At 39.3% G+C, this 15,821-nt stretch overlaps 1 long non-coding RNA gene across 1 annotated transcript in view; it reads left to right on the forward strand.

The window, feature by feature from the left end:
- Positions 1-14,923, forward strand: part of LOC140116547 (uncharacterized) — a 36,014-nt gene extending 21,091 nt beyond the window's left edge. Inside the window, exons 3-5 of the long non-coding RNA XR_011852806.1 lie at positions 6,659-6,705; positions 12,409-12,494; positions 14,867-14,923. This is a non-coding gene — a long non-coding RNA (uncharacterized lncRNA). The remainder of the gene's footprint in view (positions 1-6,658; positions 6,706-12,408; positions 12,495-14,866) is intronic.
- Positions 14,924-15,821: the final 898 nt, after the last annotated feature.

Below are 15,821 nucleotides of genomic sequence, written 5' to 3' on the forward strand. Positions count from 1 at the left end.
ATGTAAGTTTGTTATTACTATTTTTTGCGAAAACTAATAAAATTTATTCAATATTCATAATTGCTTTGTGAATATAGTGTTCATTTATGTCATTTGGATCTGATATTATTGGAGCATAGGATTTAATAGTGGCATTCGAATTTGTTGCCCATATGCTCAGCTCCCTCACCAGTTGGATAATACTCGAATAAGCATCAAGATCGGACGAGTATACTCGCTCATCTCTAATACTAACTGATCGCCACCACCCATTGACCTTATGGTGGGGTGGTGGTGATGGTGGCATGCATGCTATCAAAATGATCTTATATTATTTTTATTATATGTTGTTATGCGTTTTTAGCAACAACAATAATCTATCTTTTGAGGGAAATGATTTTTTTTTATCTACACTTATTTACAATTATTTACAATGTTTATTTTTCTAAACATCTTAAAGATACAGAGTGAAATCCGCAACAAAATGTCATTTCCAATAGTTGAAGCATAAATTACAGTAAGAAAATAGGTTGGATTTTCAGGATAGATGGGCAGAAAGTGCTTATATTCTTCACTCTTGCTGCAGGATAGTACTTCAATGCAGAAAAGCAGTGCATTGCAGAGTCTCTCCAAAATAGCCTAATAAGTAGTCAAGCACAATAGTGACACACTAAAGTATAGCTAGCTGGTGGTAATAGGATATAAGTTAACAAGTTAAATTATCACAAACTTTTCAGTAGTAAACGTAAATTAAAGACACTTTTAATACATCTTAGCAGAGCACAGTGCTTACTTGTCCACTTTGGCTCTTACCTTTTCCTTCATTACTAATTAGTTTTTTTTTACAATACACACACAGTAAACAAGTAGATCACCAAAGTGTCAGATTACACAGGGGGGGGGGCTAATTAAGACTGGCATTTTAAAAACCAGTTTGATTGAAATCTACCATCAAAATCAAACCAGTGATGATTATCCTTCGGCGCTTTTGTGTCTGTCACACAGCCAGTACCGCGGTCCGGCAGCTCTCGGGAGTGAAAGGAGCGACGTTGACTCATGCAAAGGGCGTGCATAATTATGCTAATACCAGATCACGGTGCGTGCTGCGTGACAGACAGAGAAGCGCCAAAAGCTAATCAGCATGATATCGATTTCCAGACGAAAAGAGCGGTTTCTGGGACTATCTAAGCCATCTTCCTGCATCAGCTCAACCTGACCTGTGTAAAGTGTGGGGTTTGGGGGTAATTTAGCATCAAAGGTAGAAGCTTCTGGACCTCACAGGCGACTTTTGTGGTGCTGAGCGCCAAAAACAGTAACGTAGGAGCTTGTATCAATCCAAAAGAAAACAGCTTTATTCAGCTTTAAAACATTTACAGGAACAAAAATAACAAACAGCCTAGCCTCTACTTAGGGCACTACCTCACTTCTTGAACCCTAGCTCCCCTCTAGGTTCGAGGAACGCTGCTGGGGTTCCTCCTCATCGCTCTGGCTCTTGGTGATCTCAACCAAACAATGTCCTTACTGGATCCCAGTCTGTCTCCAACTGGTCCCAATTCCTCCTGCTGACTGCAGGACACACAGCACTGGCTTGCTGTGAGCGCTCCCACTGGAGTTGGCCAGGGATGGGAGTGGTCAAGGTCCTTTTCAACCCTGGTTGTGGGTCACTCTCCATTGCCCCCTAGGTTCACACTCTTACAAAAGGTATTTGTGGGTCAGAGTGTGCATTTTTAAATGGTAGGTTTCCTTTAATTTTACCTGGTATCTAGGCTTAAATAATACCTATACTGAGTTGAGATGGGCATGGCCTCCTCAGGCTGAATCCAGCAGCTCATCCGCATACTTTCTCAGCATGAAGCAGTAATGTAATGTGACCAAAGTTACATCATTGCAGGTCCTTTAGTTTCCTAACATTACCAAACTGTAGACCATGCACATATCTGAGTACACAAAATCACAGCAGCCTGCATGCAGAGGATAAGAAATGCATGCAGTGATTTTATGGGGTCAAATATGTACATATGCACAGTTTACTTGTTAGGGTTCAGGGTCAGTGAACATCCTGGACCACCATGGGCGATGGTACTAGCCGACACCTGGGACCGGAATCTAAGTGGCACCTGGTTTTCACCCGTGCCCACTGCAAAGAAGGATGGCCTTGCTGCGGCAGGGTGCCACCAGGTCATTCCACAGGTGCGATTAGCCTGCGTTGGCAGCCGAAGTTGCAGTATAGAAACGGAGTCCAGGCTCAAGGTCAGGAACAGGCACAGACTCAGGGCAGGCGGCAGATATGCAGAGGTCAGAGATCAGGTCCGAGGTCACAACAGGAATCCAGCCAGAACAGAACAGAGAATAACGCAGGGAACAGAAAGCTTTTACAATGGCAAAAGAGCTCAAAGATCCGGCAGGGAATCCTAGGAAAATACAGCCTTTAAGGAAACCCAGAATTGTCAGTGCCAATCAGTGGGACGCTGGTCCTTTAAATCTCAGAGTGCTGGCACACGCGACCTAGGGAGTGGGGAAGTGTGGGACCAGACTAGACAGAAGCAGGAGCGTTGGAGAGGTAAGAGTTGCTGCTGAGAGCCAGGGGGAAGCGGCATCGAGAGGGGCAGGGGTGTGCCCGCGATCTGAAACATGGATCACGGGGGCACCCGTGACATTACTGATCTTAGGAGGCTAAAGGACCTGAGATGATGTCACCCTGGTCACATGACATTAGGCCTCATTCCGTGACTCACTCTAGATACCCCTGGATACCAGTCATGTTTATAACTCTGATAGAGATGTGAAAGAGATGTGAAGGAAAGGTTTTTAGCTCAAAGTAGGGTGTCAGGTTCAATCAGAACCTGCCACTGGCTGTATCCTTTTGAAGGATATTTACCACCAGAATCAATGATTGGAAATCAAGAACACTTACATGTTGGTGTGTGCCCCTCTGACAGGATCCACTCTTTTTAAGCTCTTTATAAAAAAAAATGCAAATGAGCCTTAGGGGCTCCAGGCTCTATTAACAGCTATGGAGCCTGGTACCCTTTGGGCTGATTTGCATAATTTTTAAAGCCTTTTTTACATAAAATGACATAAGAAACCAAAAGACGATCAGAACCCGTCAGAGGGGGCACACGCATGCATGCCAACCTGCTTGGTTTACAATTGCTGATCCTGGTGGTAGATTTCCTTGTAAACCTTTATCTCATGTGGCGGAGCGCAAAGGTGTAACAATTTTGACTGTTGTGTATTAAGTGAGTGTATAAAAAAACAAAATGATTTTGTTACAGGGGTGGCGGAACAAGGGGTGTCTGATGTAAGTTCATTAAGGTAATTGAACTGGGTAAAGAGTCCAGATCTTAGCAAGAGAGCAATTGAAGTTAAACCAAGGAAAGTTAAGCCCTGTCCATGGGCTTAAGTTAGGGCCTAACTTGCTGATCAGTGCTAAGACCCCCAGAGATCACGAAAACGAGGGGTTTGTTAGAGATCGGCGAGTATAGCGCTCAACAATTTCTGTAATCTCCATGGATATGAATAGAGCAGAACGGTCATGCATGGCCGCCTGCTAAATTAATCTGATGGAGTGTCGAGGGGTCCGATTCAGGTACATGGGACCCCAATCAATCATTTTCTACATGTGTAATTCATTTTCCACATGCGCTGCTGCTGTTTAAAGGGTTAAAAATGAGGACACACAAAAGTTAACAGCAATTAACTTCCTTTCCTACCCTTGAAAAAAAAAAGGCCCCTTAGCATAATGAATTACCGCCACATATGATCAGTTTCAAATCTTTTTTTTTTAGAATTTTATATTATAAAACTTGTATGTAGTCAAGCGCTTCTTATAGACTGAATATTCGGAATAATCTGAATATTAATCATCTGAACATTTTAAGTCACAAGAAATTCATGCAGAAATTTTCGGATTAAATCCCACAGTCCCAATATAAAAATGCATCACAATGCCACCAAAGCAAGCTTAGCATAAGAAATGTAAGTAAATGCAGTCTTCACTGTGCTACACATTTGATTTGCTACAATGCTTTAAGGTCTGGTTGGATAATCTTTTTGACTATGGCTTCATATTTAATACAAAAATGTACTGGTTGAAAATTATCAATTTCAGTCATGTTGAAAATATGGCCTAGAAGTTTCACAGCTGAATATCTGACATTTTCTGCTTAAACAACCATTCAGAACAGATGTAAAGATGAGCAGGAAATGTAATTCTGTTCATTCCATTGACTTGAGGACTCGAATAAATGCATGAGTGTACTAAATAAAACGCCAAGCTAACAGTGCAAATGAATTTCTAATAACTCATCTAAGTGCATACAAAATGCGATTGTTGTATATCACACATTTCAAGGATGGATTGAAAATATGTGGCCAGAAAAATAATGAGCTAAAATGACAAAACAGCAGGCTCAGAGTCAAACCTTTAATTTTCAAGTCTGCATTGAGCATTTAAAAATATCTCCAGCTCTCCAGGAAGTGTAGTCAATCTGAACGCATATTGGTATTTCTTCACTGTCTTTAACATCTACTATATGCAGGACTTTCTGAGGATAGTAGAGCTTATTTCATAGCCTCCTTTCAGTACAAATCTTATTACAACAAAATGTAATACTTCTGTCTTACCCTTTCATCCTTTAGGGAGTATTCGGCTCATAAATGAAAATTACTAAGAAATGTTGCCTTTATCATATCTATCACTAGTTGTGATCAAACCACCATTCAACATACATTTCTATGACTGCAACTCAACCTTTTTACCAGTGTTCTCATAAAAAGTGTTTTTTTTAGGTAACCTGTTCTCCTATGCCTTTTTTTTTGGGCATAGTTAGCTAGAACGAGGAGGGATGAACAGGACTATAATCTAACTTAAATAGTACACCCTTGAGCTGTCTTCTTTGCATCTATTGATGTTGCACACATTAAAATTGAATAACTAATAGTTTTACTGAGGGGCATTTATTATCGCCTTTCAAGCAGCAAGATTTGTTGTCCCTTCCTCCGCCTTTTGCGCCTCATTAATGAAGTGTCTCCACCACAATTTTGGTGGTTTTTGACACTCACAACTTGTTCTTTTTTTGAGTGCAAAATTGTGGTGCTCACTTTTTCTGACTCGTTTTCTGGCACAGTTTTAGACCAGTCTAGGGTGTTCTATTTCACCTTCTTGAATGTGGAGTCACCTTTTGGTTTGTGCACTGAATCATTAATCCCTTGCATAACAAACTTACATCCCACCCTGCACCCAAATTGATAACTTCCCCCCACTGGGTCAATAGCAGTTGATTGCAGAGGTACTCAATAGCTTTAGTAAGAATCAATCTATTATAACCTGTAGGCCTGTCAGACATCCTTTTTCAATATTAAGCTTTACCTATAACTCCATTAAAGTTCATTATTGAATAGAGAGCAAGAATTAGTGCTTACCCCCGTCCCATACGATACACTTTTTAGAAAGTGGCGTGAGATACACAAGCTTTGTTGAAACAATTTGCAACTTATATAATGCATTTTATTTTAACAATACAATTTTACAGTTTTAGGCAATACAGGCGGTCCCATACTTAAGAACACTCAACTTACATACGACCCCTAGTTACAAACGGACCTCTGGATATTGGTAATTTATTGTAGTTTAGTCCTAGGCTACAATAATCAGCTGTAACAGTTATCACAGGTGTCTGCAATGAAGCTTTATTATTAATCCTGGTTCTTTTGACAACCCAACATTTTTAAAATCCAATTGTCACAGAGACCAAAAAAATTCTGGCTGGGATTACAATGATAAAATATACAGTTCCGACTTACAGACAAACTCAAGTTAAGAACAAACCTACAGACCCTATCTTGTATGTAACCTGGGGACTGCCTGTATACTACATTATATATTAAAAAGTGAATTAAAGATTATTTTACAAGTTAATTAATAAATTACAGTGCAATATTTTGTATGTGCACCATATATTAAAACATCAATTTGTTTAACCCCTTAATGACTAGGACATTTTGCACCTTCCTGACACAGCCCATTTTTTGGAACTTTGGAATACTTTTACATATCTAGATGATTTTGAGATTGTTTTCTCATGACATATTGCACTTCATGTTTGTTGAAAAATTTGGGTGATATGTTTTACATTCATTTATGAAAAATGGATATGTGTTGAAAATTTGGAAAAATTCTCAATTTTCTAAATTTTCTACTTTTCTGGCATATAGTTATAACACCATAATAACGTGCATTACGTTGACTATTTTCTTTAACACCATAAAAAATGGAAATAAAAAGTAACAGTTATGTGTGTGTGAAAATAAAGAATGGAAACACAAAAATGAAAAAAATCTGTGTTGTTTAGGTCATTGCTAAAAACACAGAAATTATTCTGTATGATATGTTGCTGGCTTAGTTTTCTTTCTTTTGATGTAACATTTATGTACACTTTTCATAAATAAACCTTTTTCAGTCTCCAGGCAGCTTATTATTTTGCCATTGTTGATCAATGGTGTCGGTATGTTTTTGTTAATAATAAGAAACTATTTTTCAAATTCATTAGTATCCACTGAAAATATCTAAAACAAATGTACACACTAATAGAATAGCCAAATGAAAAACACATTCCCTTCTTTGATACTTCAAAAGATTCTGATGAAAGAGTTCTGAATTAAATAAGGTTTCTTTCAGTTTGCTTCTGGAACACAGAGAAGTCTAAGAAAAAAGAACAGGAAGTGGTAAGTGTGGTTTCGAATAAAATATTTCAAATGATTAATGGTTCATAATTACTGTATTTTCACTTGGACACAAAAGACAATTCAGTCTCTCAAGGGAAACAAGGGAGCTCTCCACTCGTGTGTGTCCTATATGTTTGGTCTAGACAACATAAATAATGGTAAAATAAGTATTCACTAAAATATAAAATGTGGTAAACTGTGGCAGAGGTTTAAGGACCTCTACAGCATTATTAGGAGTTTCTGGGGGTCCTCAGCATTATTAGGTGGGTCTTGGGATCTCCATTTTTAACATTGTCTGCTCTAGGGTATCTGGGGTGTTTTGCACCCCCCAAGCCCAGAAGAGTCCAATGAGCACTGCCATCACTGTTGACTTATTTTGGCTCTCTGGGGGGGAATGTAACATTATAAGAGGTTTCTGGGGTGGTCTGTAGAACTGAGAGGTCCTTGGTTTTTTTCCCAGTATTATTAGGAGTTCTGGTATAATAAGGTGCTCTGTTGCAAGCATTAATAGGGATCTCTGAGGGTCCCTGTATTAGATGGCTTCAGGCTGGGGGGTTTTCATCATTATTAGTTGGCTTTGGGGGTCTCCAGCATTATTAGTGTGCTCAATGGGGGGGGGGGGTTCTAGCATTATTAGGGCTCTGGTGAAAAGATTTAAACACTTTTAGAGGGCTTTGGAAAATATCATTCATTATTGTGTGGGTATGGGGGATCTCCAGCATCATTAAGCTGGTCTGGGGGTCTCCAATATTATTTTGGGGTTCAGGGAATCTCTCAATTCTGGGGTCCGTTTTATTATTATTTTTTGCCTGGTCTGCATTAGTTTTTGTCTGAATGCTGTTTTGGTTTCTAGAGTTTACATTTATTACTGTGCTGTGGTATTTTGTGGCTTTTGCACTGTATTTTCGTAATATTATTGTCAGTGAACTACATAATGGAAAAAAAACACCTAAATGTCCAACTCGAAATTTTAAGATATCTTAAAATTTAATCTTAAGATATCTTAAAAGATAATCTTAATAAATGGTCATCAAGAGGTCATAGAAAGGTCCCCAAAATTGTAGCAGTTAAAACTTCATCTCATTTCTCAAAAGGTGACACCTTACACGGCTCCATACATTGACATATGGAATATGATAAAGTGAAAAAATAAAACAAACTATTTTAAGTTTTTAAAATGTATTAAAACATTATAAAAACCTATTTAATATAATATATTTGATATCTGCTTGATCATACCGACCCCAAAAGGAGCCCAGAAAAAGCTGTAAAAACAGAACCCACTCACTTTATATACTGATAAGGCCTCTGATAGAGTCGTCTGGTTATTTATGGAAGGAAATCTTCACCAAATCAGCCTGTGAGAGCATATGATACATCATATTTGCACCCTTTATAATTCACCAACAAGCCCGGCATAGATGTAAATGGTACCCTTTCTCCTCTCAATTACCATCAGCACCAGACAGTGCCGCCATCTAAGTCGGTACCTACTATGTTTAACGCTCAGCTTTTGGAGACAATGCTCAGCTATATGCAGTTTGCCTGTGGAGTGTGCAGAGTGTGCCAGATTCATCAAAAGTGTAGCAGTGTTATCATCAATATGGTCCAATCTGCGTGTGACACATGTGCACTTGTTGTATATATCAACTCAGAATGTCTAGGAGCACTTTGCTGCTTTCCACTTTAGCTTCTGATGCCAGTGCTGAATTTCTGGCATATTTACAGATCCATTTTCCCCAGGGGTATGAGGAAGCACTGGCTAACACCTTGGTTGTGCCTTCCGCCAGCTGATCAGTACCCCCACACCCCATGTTTTGGTGAAATATGAGTCAGCAGACTCTGAAGATGATTATGAAGATGATGATGGGCTTCAACTAAAGAAGCAAACTGTTTTACAACAAGGAAACAGAGATTTTAGTGGAGGATGTACATTTACCTTACTCTTGTTGTTCTCTATTTTTCCACTAATTCCAACTACTCAAACACAGTTGCATAGTGCGTTTAGTGGGTTATTGCTTAACAGACAACTACTTGAACACAGTTGCATAGTGCTTTTAGGGGGTTGTTGCTAAAAAGACAACTACTTAAATAGTACGATTACAGGCAAGACTTAAAAGCAATCTGGCCAAAGAAAAGCGGGTGGCGAGGAAGACTGTTGGTAGGGATTGGGAATTTTCATGTTCCTCAGTTTGAAGGACGTACCTTATATACTCGAGTACAAGCCTAGTTTTTCAGCACAAAATTTGTGCTCAAAAACCCTAACTCGGCTTATACTCGAGTCAACTAAAAACAAAGACAAAACTCACCTTTCTGACGTCACCCATAGGTCCTCTTCTGTCTGAGACAGTCTGAGACAGTCGAGGACCTATGGGGGATGTCGGAAAGATGAGTACAGTGTTATTTTTTTTCCTTCTACAGGGGCTGGCAGACTATATACTGGGTGGCTGTAACCAATGCATTTCCCACCCTCGGCTTATACTCGAGTCAATAGGTTTTCCCAGTTTTTTGTGTTGAAATTAGGGGTCTCGGCTTATACTCGGGTCGGCTTATACTCGAGTATATACGGTATGTTATTTTTGGTCATTTGCCTCTAAATGTGCGCATATTTTGCTTGTTTTATCCAAAATAATTTAAAGAGAATGTTAGAAAACATTTGCATTGATTAATGTGAAGCAAACTACTTATGCATGTCTAAACTGTGCCTGATGGATGTTTCAATACAAATTTTCTAATCAAAATTTCAATGGCTATCTTAAGGACAATATGACAGTCAAATTATAAGGGACTAAATCAATTTCAGCCACCTCTACCTACTGAAAAACAGCCCATAAATGCCAATATTTTCCAGCAATACCTGGTGAGAAATGAGGCATTTATGTGCCAAATATCAGAGTCGCATAAATTGATGATTCAGACAAACTCTGTGGGGAAGAGCATTTGTGATGAAATTAACAATGCAGCCACTATTCTTTCCTACAACCTTCAAAAGGGAAATAAGCCTCAAGATGACATTGTAAACAAGCCTTCATTCTCCCCACCCCAAGTTTCTAATGTCTGTGATCCAGTTCCACAGCCCAAGCATAACCATGAGTCTTGTAAAGATTCCCTTCATTCAGAGGATTGCTATATTTTGGATTTGTTCAGAAAACCCACTCAAATTAGCAGTCCTTTCCATGGAGAGAATCCAATTAGTAACTTTCGTGACTCGGTGTGCACTTCAGAGGCAGTTGTGGAAAGTGCATTTGATCTAACAACAGTGAATGAGGGCACTTCAAATGCATCCAATTCCCTCCTCAACATATAGCAATAAATGAGTGCCTCAAGGTAGAGAAGTTGCACAGTGTTCTGCCCAGACCTGACAAGTCAAAACCAGAAATGGGCCAGTCCTCCACCCCTATCGGAACCAAAAACAATATATATATATATACACATACATACATACATATATATATATATATATATATATATATATATATATATATATATATATATATTAGTGAGTCATTTTCATTCTGCTGCAGTTTTAAAGGTACCTTAATTATCTTTTCGGGTTACATTTGTTATCTAATTGCTTTATATGGTGACATGAAGCCGAATGTCCACCTTATTGATTGTTTACAGCTATGTAATTATGTTCCATCCATCAACATTTTTTTGTATTAAAATGAACAAATGTTGAGCACAATTTTAATTTAGAATCCGCCATTCACATCCACTTTAAAAAACAAGACTAGGAACATACAATTCAATGTAAGTGAACATTGCCTCACAAATCATGCACACAAACCATTAGCATACATCTGATTGAATTTTCATAGTATCATAGTATATAAGGCTGGAAAAAGACGCAAGTCCATCAAGTCCAACCTTTAAGAATTAAATAAATGTTTTATTCCCATAACCCGTGATATTTTTGCTCTCCAGAAAGTCATCCAGGCCTCTCTTGAACATATACATAGAGTCCGCCATAACAACCTCCTGCGGCAGAGATTTCCATAGTCTCACTGCTCGTACAGTAAAGAACCTTTGTCTATGTTGATGGTAAAATCGCCTCTCCTCTAGGCGTAGAGGATGCCTCTTTGTCTTGGTCACAGGCCTAGGTATAAAAAGATCTTTGGAGAGATCCTTGTACTGTCCATTCAGGTACTTGTACATTGTAATGAGGTCTCCCCTCAGTCGTCTTTTCTCTAAACTGAATAATCCCAAATTTTGTAATCTGTCATTGTATTCTAATCCCCCCATTCCCCTAATAATCCTGGTTGCTCTCCTTTGCACCCGTTCCAGCTCTACTATATCCTTTTAATACACTGGTGCCCAAAACTGTACACAATATTCCATGTGTGGTCTGACCAGCGATTTGTATAAGGGCAAAACTACGTCTTTATCATGAGAATCTATTCCTCTCTTGATACATCCCATAATTTTATTTGCTTTGGCAGCAGCTGCCTGGCTCTGGTCACTAAAATTTAGTTTACCATCCACCAATACCTCCAAGTCCTTTTCAGCTCCAGTTTTACCAAGTAATTGACCTTTTAGAACATAATTATACTTTTTGTTTCCATGGCCCAAGTGCATAACTTTACATTTATCTACATTAAATCTCATCAACCATTTCTCTGCCCACTCCTCAAGCTTCCACAAATCCCTCTGTAATGCTAAACTATTGACCTCAGTATTTATTACTTTACACAGCTTAGTATCATCTGCAAATATTGAAACTTGACTGTGTAAACCCACTACAAGGTCATTAATAAAGATATTAAAAAGAAGTGGCCCCAATACTGACCCCTGTGGCACTCCACTAGTAACCTCAACCCAATCTGAGAATGTGCCATTAATGACGACCCACTGTTTTCTATCACTAAGCCAATCACTTTCCCAAATACACAGATTTTCTCCTATTCCCAGCAGTCTCATTTTATATACCACCAGATTAGTCTGACAGGATGCTGGGTTATAAGGTTGTGCACAGTGAGATACTCCAGGATAGCATCTCTAACAAACCCCTCAAATATTTTCCCCATCACAGCAGTTAGGCTCACGGGTCTGTAGTTTCCAGGATCGCTATTTGATCCTTTTTTGTATATTGGTACCACATTTGCTATGCGCCAGTCCTGTGGAACATAACCAGTCCTCAGTGAATCTTCAAATATTAAAAATAACGGTCTGTCTATCACGGTACATAATTCATGCAGAACCTGGGGGTGTATGCCATCTGGCCCCGGTGATTTATCTATCTTAGTGCTTGCGAGGCGGCGCCGTACCTCTTCCTGGGTTAAACTGTTGACATTCCAAAAAGAATTTACATTATTCCTCATTGTGTCTTCCACCAGGGGATTTTCCTGGGTAAAGACAGTTGAGAAGGCGACATTCAGTAGACTGGCCCTTTCCTCATCTCCTTCCACCATGACCCCCATTTTACAGATGACAGCTAGGGTGGCAGTCAACAAAGGTCCCTTCCATTTGAGCGTGCAGAGCTTATAGACATGATCACCTTTGTCGAATGAGCAGGGCTATGAGTTGCTCATTGATGCCGGTAGTTATACGGCATGGAGCAGCTGTCAGCCCATCTGCACAACGAGTATGAAAAGACGTTCCTGAGAAATGTCAGATGGATGAACTGCAGGGCCAAAGGTGAGGCATTAAAAAAGAGTGTAGACATGTGTAAGAAAAAATTAATGTTTTTGTTTTTTCTCCTAGCTGGACAATAAATGGAAGTGGCCTCTAGCCTCTGATGCTGTGGTGAAAGTGGAGTATATGGCCCACCTGGAGCCGCCTGACCAGGAGTAAACCAAGAAATTCAAAATGTTAATTAAACACTGAATATGACTAATTTACATAGGTTATTTGGTGCCAACCAACTTGGGCAGGGGGGGGGGGGCTCGCTCCATCCTGTCGTTGGATGCCGCAAAGGCGTTTGACAGGGTGGAGTGGGCCTTCCTTTGGGAAGCAATGGAAAGATTTAACCTGGGAAGAAAATTCATTGAGTGCGTAAAGTTATTTTATGTAAAACCCAGGGCTAAAGTAAAGGTCAATGGGGGCCTGTCCTGGGAATTGACTCTGACTAGGGGCACTCGCCAGGTTTGCCCACTTTCACCCCTCCTATACGCCTTGTTTATTGAGCCCTTGGCAGTTGCCATTAGGAAGGAAGATGGTATCAGGGGGTGTGGATGTGGGGGCCGTGGAGACAAAATCCTGCTTTATGCAGATGATCCTGCTGTGCTTGGGGGATTCCCTGGAGTCTGTGCCAAAAGCAACGAATTTAATAGAACAGTTCTCGAAAGTCTCGGGGTTGCAAATAAATTGGAAAAAATCTACCGTATGTAAAATTGACGACTTCCCAGGGACGATTGCTGAGAAGCTTGCCCCAATAGACATTAGTGGTACCTTTGAATATCTGGGTATCAAAGTCAACACAAAGGTCACGGATTTCCCCAAATTGAATATAGCCCCTTTGGTTAAGAAATTAGGAGATAGAGTTTGTATATGGAGTAAACTACCTCTGAGCAAAGGAGACAGGATTGGACTGGCTAAAATGGCTATCCTCCTACAAGTCTTGTATGTTATAACGAACTGTCCCTGTTGGATTGAGGACAAATGGTTCAGAGCACTGAGAGCAATTCTAAATAAACTTTTATGGGGGAGGTCAAGAGTGCGTATTAAGCAAGAGTTCTTATGGAAAAGCACTACGCGTGGAGGAGTATTCCTCCCATCCTTTTTTCATTATTATATCGCCTCTCAAATCCTGTTTATTGGGGAAAATAGGAACTCGTATATTTTTGAAAGGGTATTAGATCAATTCGGGGGAGCACATGAGAATATTTTCTCAGCCCTGGAGTCGGGCACACTGAATACAAAAAGGAAAAAACCTTCACAGTTTAGTCCAATAGTAGTAATGTTGCACCGGGTGTGGCAGAAATACAAGGTGTTATTAGGGGTGGGTGGAGCAATAGAATGGACCCCGGTATGGGGTAATCTGTATCTGGGAGAATTTTTCAAATTTGAAGGGGCGGATTTTTGGCAGAAAAAAGGGCTTAGGTATGTTGCACAGTTATTTCAGGGAGGACAAATGAAAGATTTGGTGAACTGAAACACACATTTTCTCTTACAGATTTAGACTTTTTTAGGTACCTACAACTAAAACACGTTGCACATGCAGAAAGTAATAAAAAATTATTCACGATTACGACACATTCTAAAATCTCTAAACTATATGTTATGAACTATGGAAAAAAAATCTATTGGGGATATACAAGGGAATTTTGGAGGAAATCAATAAGGGGATTACTCACGTAAGTCAAGGGAAATGGGGAAAGTGTATAAGTGGATTAAGTAACAAACACTAGGATAAAATATACAAGGAAGTAAAAAGGGTATCAATTAACCATAATTTCGAGTTTATTCAGCTAAATATTTTTTATAGAGTTTACTATTCACCCCATATGCTATTTAAAGCCGGTTTGAAATCAGATTCTAAATGTCATCGATGCAAGCAGGATTCTGCTTATATTTCACACATCATGTGGTTTTGTCCACGTATTATAGATTTTTGGCAGGAAATCTTTGATGAAATCAGGAAAATTATGGGTCTGGCTTTGTACTGTGAACCCTTACTGGGCATCTTAGGTTACACTACGGAGATAGCAACGTCAAAAAGTAGAAAAAGATTAGTGGCCAAATTACTATTTTTGGGTCGACTGATTCTGATTAAGGATTGGAAAGGGGCAAAAAAAACCTGACATTGGGAATTGGCGGAACCTAGTTGAAAAAGTCAAAAGATATAAGTCCAGCATAAAAATTGACGGTCCGGAGGCAAAAATATGGAAGGAATGGAATAATGGAGAGAACTAGAACTAAATGATCGTGCCCTCTCTCTGTGACCTGTTTTCTCTTTTCTTTTTTGCAGCATCCCCAGTTTGGGGGAGGGGGGGAGGGTAGGGAAGGAGGGGGATAGGGGGAAAAAGGAAAAAATAATGAGTAGATGAGTAGAAGTATTTATATGTAAGCATATCTAAATGAATAAGATGCACTTTTGTAACCTCTTTTATTGTGGTTGTTTAATGTTATGATCAATAAAAAATGTAATTAAAAAAAAAAAACACTGTATATGTAATATATATATATAAGCAAAGTAAAAAGATGTTAATTATATCAACAGATTATTACTTGGTCGAAGGAAAGCAGCTCAGTGATCAGCAGCTTATATTATATGAGTTAAAGTTGTTGTCTTTCAAGCAATAATGTCAAAAAAAGAAACAACTCTGTTCAAGTAGCCACCTGTCAAGCATTAAAGAAAAAATGCCATTTATTCTATATTTGTATTTTTTTTTGGTTTGTTCAAAAAATGGCAATTCTTACTTAAAAAGGTTAAAAAAATGCAGATCACAAAAAGATCATAAAAATAAGGTTAAAAACCCATCGCCATTGGGATCATACTGAGCTATAACATTTTAGAATATTAAAAAAAATATTTTGTCTTACATCATTCTCTAACTGATGTTGATATATCTCTCATCCGACACCAGTCATCACCATGTAATAAAATCTTTTCTTAGATGCACAGCAGAGTGATATGCTGCCCTCAATGCATAATTATGCAAAGTACTTGGACTTGTGTCACAGCTTTCCAATGCCTTGCAAGGCACAAGAGGCCAACAACTAAATCCTAACCATCTACTACAGGGCTCTGTCTTACACACTTTGTACACTGATGTCTGTGATACATTCTGGAGATTTGGACAAGCTTGGAATCTATTCACCATACATGATGGAACTGCCCATTTCCATCACCTTTCTAGTCCATCGTAATGTAGATTATGAGTTTGAAAGGCTTAACATCTTAACTACAGGCGCCGTAATAGTACAGCGTGTGTCGGGTACGGGTACATGGAGAGGGCTTACGGGCTGAGCCCACTCCATAGCCGGTAAGTCTGAGCATGAGTGCTGCCATCTTGGTGACAATCGTCGTTCCCCAAGACGTCATCGGGGAGCGGCTATTGGTCGCCATGACAGCCTCAGGTCTTCCAAAAACTCATTTTAACCCATTCATTACAATGTGCGATTTGCTAATTTTAATGTCAATCAGACAACCTAGGGTTAAAGTACCATGGGGG

Source organism: Engystomops pustulosus, chromosome 2 (genome assembly GCF_040894005.1).
Source record: "Engystomops pustulosus chromosome 2, aEngPut4.maternal, whole genome shotgun sequence".
Taxonomy (NCBI): domain Eukaryota; kingdom Metazoa; phylum Chordata; class Amphibia; order Anura; family Leptodactylidae; genus Engystomops; species Engystomops pustulosus.